Here is a 6500-nt window from a genome sequence, read left to right as displayed (position 1 = left end):
TGTCATTAAAGGACTAGATACCTCCTGAAAGGGGCTGCACGAGCCTTCAGTGCTATTCTCTAGAGGGAAGGAAGACTGAAATCAGCGGCTGGTGCAGTCTGTAGATTTGCCTGAGGCTTTTCCTTCCCTAAGTGCCGCGTATGTAATTGAGATTGCTCACCTCTTGTAACTTAACAGGAGCTTGCTGCTGCTGCGTTAGGGTCTGCTTCTAAGGAAAATCTCTGCTGTTGTTCCTCCTGCAGAAGAGGTATCTTTGGGCACTGAGTTTGGGCAGCTCCAGCTGGGCAGTACTTCCTGCCATCACATTCAGGCTGTGCTTTTTTTCAGGAGGAGCTTTACTCCAGGCAGTCTTCAAAGCAACGCGGGGGGGGTGCAAAAACTGACTTAATCCCCTTTCCCCTTGGCTGTTAAATTCTAATTCCTAATGCAAAGGAGAAGCTTCTGCTACTTCAGGAGAGCAAAGTGCTAATGAGAGCTTGCCCTGGGACAGGAATGGGCTGACTTTATCACAACCACTGCTCTAGCACTGTTGTGGCCCATTCCTTTTCTCCCTTCAGGTGATGGTGAGTATCCTTAGCACCTGAGCAATGCTTTCTGGCTAGTGCTCTGCCATGCCATGCAGAGTTTCCCTTCTTAACTTCACCCAGCCTTCAGCTCCGTGGAGTAGGGATCACAGCTGTAGCATCAGGTGGGCTCATCAAAAATATTTACCTTGGATCTTGTCCACTGAAGCACCTGGGATGGGGTAGAGTCCAAAGCCTCAGGCCCTGTAGGGTGTTTTGGGGCTCTGTTCCTGCCTCTTCCCCAGAACAAATGAGTCCAAGTGTTGTTGCTGTGTTGCCTCATCTTACCGGAGAAGCTGTTAGCAAGCCATGGGGGGGCAGAAGCTGTCCAGGGCTTATTTTCTAATATATGGGAATGGCCTCATGGTTAAAATTCATGTATGTTAATTAGGTGTAGCTTTGTCTTGCATCCTTATCAGCCATGCTTATGTGGCGAGCAGCAGAGAGTAAGGAGCCTATTACTAATTCAGACCGTCCTTTATATTTTGCTGCTAGGCAGCAAGAAGTTATGCACTGCCAGAGCCCACTCAGGTTACATTAATGTTGCTGGAATAAATGTGTAATTGCTATTTGCTTCGTAGCTATTGTGGAGGCTGCAGACTGAAGCAACGGGGAGAGGTTTGTGGACTGTAGGGGGTAATTAAGCATCAAAGTGAAAATATTGCTCAATAGTTGGGAGCTCTTTGCATTTGGCAATATTGAATTTTGATGGAGGATTCTTCTGCTTCGCAAAGGGAGTTTCTGGCCGTTAAGAGAACAAAGCAGCAGACTTCCCCCTGCAATACGGTGCAGCACGCTTAGATCTAAAATGTTTGTGCAGTGCCTCTTTCTCCTCGCCGTACCGGGCGTTTTGCACATAAGGAGGTGAGACCGAGCCACATTGTCACTTATTTTTTTTCCTCCTTCTTGCTCAGAACTCTTTAACGTGTCAGAAGCCACCGCAGCTGCTGCTGCCCTGAGAAGCACCTGCGTGGCTGCTGCAGGCTGAGATGCTGGGGGGGGGTCCCTGTGCCACGAACGCCAGCTGGGTTTGTTTAGCCTGGAGAAGGCTAAAGCAGTAGGGGGTGGGGAATATAGCTGAGAATCCCCTTCAATCCAGCTGCCAAATTGTGGCAGTTTGTAGTCCAACCTCAACGTGCAGGATGAGGGCAGGGTACTGCTTTTTCTACCTCTGCCCAGCCTGGTTTGTGGGGGCGGCTGGTTGCTGGGGACCACTCTTTGCACTTCCAATAGGTTACGGAGAACAGCTTTGGCTCAAAAAGGAGGTGAAGGAGCGACTTGCTCTCCCTGCTACAACAGAGATTTTTTAAATACTTCTACCAGCAGAGCCTTGTAGTCCCTGTGCATTGGAAATGAGCTGCTTTAAGGCTTGCTCTAAAAGAATATTGAAGTGGCAAATCCATTTACTATATGGAGGAAGCAAAAGAAGGAGAAGCCCTCTGTTGGGATTCCCCCAGCAGGCTGGGCTCTCGCTGGGCTTTATGGAGATCTTGCCCTTTCTTCCCTGCTTGGAGTTTTAAAGAGGGGGAGCTGCACTCCCTGCCTTGCAGCTTCACTTGGTCGTGACTTCTTGGAAAGGGGTTTTGATGCAAGACTGTGTCTTTAATTTATTGGAATTGATTTACCTCTTCCCTAGGGCTGCAGCGCTGTCTGGCCAGGGTCCTTCTCAGCACAGGCCCAGAGAGGAGCTAAAATTCAGGAGATTTCACCAATTCAGAGAGTGCCTGAGCATTTCCTACGCTGGGGCTGGTGTGAGCTGACTCAAGGGCTGTGGGCTCTGGCAGGCACGCTGTGCTGGCACGGCCCAGCCTGCAAGGCTTGCTCATACAGCAGCTGCTTTCCAGATACATTTGATCCTTCTCTCCTGTTCCTTAGCTCCTTGAGGCTAGATCTTACTGCACTTGCTTTCTGAGGTTTTTTTTTTTTTTCTGGCTGTAGGTACATCAGGAGGAGCATTGCTGCGTACGGGCTGGAGGCATCCCAGCCCCATACTGTGCCTCTTTGCCAGACCAGCTGCTGCTGCTGCCCTGCGAATGGAGACGGGCAGGGATGTGACTGTGCCTTGAGATGTCTTTTATTTCTTTGTCTGCACCACCTCTGTTCTGCACCAGACAGGCTTTTCTGTGGGTGCCTCGTATTCAGAATTCTGCAAAGTTGCCCAGATTTCAGTACCTGACCTACTAATACTGCTGATGAGCAGCAATGACTGCACGCCGGGCTTTTTGCTGAACTAGTTTACTCTTAAAAACCCTCCCTCTGCAGTAGGACCCATACACAAAGGATTATTTCCTTGCAGATCTGAAGCCATTCATAAGAGAGCAGCTTATTCACGGATGCAATTAGAACACTTGTCTGACTCATTACTAGGGCTGATGGTAAATCAAAGAAATATTCAGTGTGTTCCTGTAATTATTCTTGGTGATTTGTTGGATTGTTTTCCTCTTGGATCTAGTCTCGGTTTTCTTTTGCTGATATTCTGCATAAAAAATCTTGCATAATCACAAGGACCCAGCTTGGTGGAGAATGCCCACGGATTCACTCACCTGGCTCACTGGACAGGTGATGGGAGCTGAGGCCAAGCAGCGAAGGTCAGGGCTTTGTGTGTGCTCTCCCCTTGTCGTACTGGGTATCTGCTTCCTTTTCTTGGGAATCCAGCTCTGGTCCTGAGACTGCAAACGGGCTCTTCAAGCTCTCCAGGGTTTGTGCAGCAATTTTTTCGTGTGAGTTGCCCAACGCGCCTTGCTTAGCTTAAGATGTGTGGCAAGCATTTGGCTTGAAGTGGGATCTGGTGAAGAAGATGAGTCATTGGTTCGGGGCCTAGGTAATAGCTTGTCTGAACAGGCAGGAAGAACAGACACCTTCCAAGAAAAGACGTGAGAAGGGCTTTTCTGAGGACATTTCAGGTGCAGCCACAGTAGAGACCGGGCTCTGTTGTGCTGGGGTGGTGGAGGCAGCAGGAAACTGCTCTGCAGTGCAGAGGTGAGCTCATAAGACACCGTGCAGACGTTTTATTTATCTTCTATATACCTACACATCAGGCCTTTGCTCTGCAGAGTCATTCGCTTGTGAAGCACAGCAGTAAGCTTTCCAAAGGTCAGGAAATGTTGATTTCTGCGGTGGCAGCCTGACTGTAACCTGTAAAAGCTGACGGAGCAAAGGCAAGCTGTTTTCTCACTCGTGCAGATTGTTTCATGTGTCTGATCCTGGGGCTGCTGCAAGGGAGCAGCCAATGCTCAGGACAGCCTGATGGACACAGCCCCTCTCCCAGATTGATGGTCTGGGTTTAGGAGTGACTTCAGGGATGCAGAGAGGTGGTTGGTGCTGGCAGTCCTTCTAGGCACATATGTGAACACATCTCTTCAGCCAGTGGTGGGTAGCAGTAAGTTTGCTTTGCCTTTTGCTCAAGGCACAGTGACAGTCCTTCGGCCTCAGCTGATCCGAGACCAAGATCTGACACGAGCAGCTTCAGCCTTGAACCAGAGCATTACCAGCAGGTCACGGAGCAGAAGAGGGTGGAACAGCTGCTTTTTAGTTGTACACACTTTTCAGAGCCCGAACTCACCCTTGTCTCTGTAGGTTCCTCTCTATTTAAAAGGACGTGCTATTCAGGATGTGCCTACCAGCAGCTTACAAGCCTCAGCTTAGACCTGAAAAGCATCGATTCCTGTTTGCTTCTTTCTTTGATGTAAAGAGCACTTCTGCAAAGCAGTTCCTTGTTCTGCCATGGAGCAGGATGTAGCTCACTGGGCTCTGAGCCTTTAATGTTGAGAATGCAGGCACGATAGCAGCTGGCAAGCAACAGGTACTTATCTCCCCCAGCACATGAGGGAGGGCAGATTCTGCAGGCTGTGACTTACTCATGTGTTACGTGTTTGCTGCTGCTGCAAGATCTAATTCCAAAAAAAGCTTTTAGGAGATGACTTACTGCAAATGTTTTTTGTTTTGTTTTGTTTTTGTTTTCCTTAGCAGAATACGACGTCTTCTCCCCTAAAGCAGGATGCAGAGCAATCACACCTTTAAGGTGGTCAAATAGCAGCAGCCAGGCTCTCCCTTCTACAGTTTGCTGCTATGCCTGCTGAACAACCCTAGCACTTAGCCCCTAGATGTGTAGGAAATCTGGGTGCAGTTCAGGATAGGTGTTTGGCTTGACATAAACTTTAGTGTTAAGGTGATATGCAGCCTGCAGAGGAACAATTCCAATACTGAAGTCAAAAAGTTATTGGATTTTTTAATTTTTTTTTTTCCCTGCTATGCTGTAGTGCCTCTGCGTGAGGCTGGGAAGCTGGATGTGTCACATTACGCAAGGTTTTGCTGAGCAGAAAACCCTCAAGGAATTGCATGGTGAGCCGGAGGGGGAACAGCTATCAGCGTGTGGCTGCATCCTGCTAACAAATCCTGCTGGAACGAGGTTTGTACCCAGCTCAAAACGCCAGTGCAGCCCCAGCTGCTGGCAGTGCACCACGCTGTACTGCACGCATGTACACTTACTGCTTGGAGTTAGCTCCTTCGCATGGGACGGGATTGCCAAGAACATGAGCTGTATGATGGTCTGGCTTAGCTCTTCCAGCCTGGCCAGCCTGTGGGAGCCCATTAGGTGGAGGGATGCAGAACAGCAAGAAACCCTGAAGGAAGGCTGATCCTTCCCCTGAAGCTGGCAGGGCTGCTGCCGAGATGCTTTCAGGCATTGAGCAGGCAGGATTGGACAAAGGGCAGACTGATCCGATGTGAATGCAGGGAATCAGGGCAGCTATTTATACTTCTCCTGTGGGGATGGTGGGTCAACCATTTCCCACGAGCTCTTAATTCCTTTGTTCATTTTCTCCTGTTCATAAGAACCTCTCCAGAAAGTTTTTAGGAGGTGTGTGGAGGCTTCCTCGTCTGCTTGTGCTGTCGCACACTTCTCACTCCTGGTGTGGAGGACTTCTGAAAACCATCAGTAGTGAAAGAAAAGCCTCAGACACCATCAAGATCAGACAAACATGGGTTAAAGTCTTATGTAGGGGAAAAGGAGTCAATGCCCAAAGCCTCACCATCAGCCCAGTACCGATGGACTCTCACTGTGGCTAGAACCGAGTGTGCATGGGGAAAATCTTCAGAATTTTCCACAACCTGTTTCTCACCTGGTGCTTGTGGTTGTTTGTCATGGCAGGGAGCTAGAGCCTTTCCTCAGAGGGCTGTGACATGCAGGAAACTCCAGAGGCTGGAGGTGTTCTTGTCCCTCTGTTCCATGCAGCATCCTGGATGCTGGTCTGGAGGAATGAAGTCCTTACATCCCCTGCACCAAATCCTAGAGCCTATTACCATGCTATTTTTCCTCACCAGGCTTTTATTTTAGTTTAACAGATGAAATAAACCTCTTTTTTCCCTGTCCTGGGGAGAAAACTCAGTCCTGATACCTTATAAAGGATCCAGACTTCAAACTGCTCAGTACAGAGCCCTGTACCTAGTCCTTGAGAGCTGCTGAGCACAGACATATTAAGGCTTCTTTTCTTTTCCTTGTGGACCCTGAATTACACGGAGGTCTGTGTGGTGTGTCCTGTGGTTAATACCGCTCTTGGGAGCTGACAGGGTGGGGGAAGGAAAGCTGGACTGTCTCTCCCCTTAGCCAGGCAACCAGACGTGCATCTGTGCAAGTGTGTGCTGGCAATACTAATCAAAGTGCTGCTGGCACGGCCTTGCCCAGCAAACCCTCTGGTGTATTGTAGCAGCCCATTACTTTGCTGATGGCCACGCAGCTTCCTAAAAGCCACCGACCTGTTTTTGATCTTAATTTGACTCTGGCAAGCGGACAGGGGCTGCGGTTTCTCTCCTGTCCCCATCCCGCAACAAGTCCAATGCTTTCTGCTGCTGTAAACGAAAGCTGAGCATCAGAGAAACTGAGAACCTGTGGGGAAAGCATATGTCAGTGAGCAAAGGATATAGGTGGTAAAATTCTTA

At 49.2% G+C, this 6500-nt stretch overlaps 1 long non-coding RNA gene across 1 annotated transcript; it reads left to right on the top strand.

Annotated features, from left to right (window-relative positions):
• Positions 1-758: 758 nt before the first annotated feature.
• LOC118178949 lies at positions 759-4218 on the top strand. The gene is made up of 3 exons (XR_004756336.1): positions 759-1181; positions 1298-1427; positions 2502-4218. It is a non-coding gene; the product is annotated as an uncharacterized LOC118178949 (long non-coding RNA).
• Positions 4219-6500: the final 2282 nt, after the last annotated feature.

This window comes from Oxyura jamaicensis, chromosome 27, assembly GCF_011077185.1.
Source record: "Oxyura jamaicensis isolate SHBP4307 breed ruddy duck chromosome 27, BPBGC_Ojam_1.0, whole genome shotgun sequence".
Lineage (NCBI taxonomy): Eukaryota > Metazoa > Chordata > Aves > Anseriformes > Anatidae > Oxyura > Oxyura jamaicensis.
The sequence above is the reverse complement of the archived record's forward strand: the minus strand, read 5'-3'. Positions and strand labels throughout refer to the sequence as shown.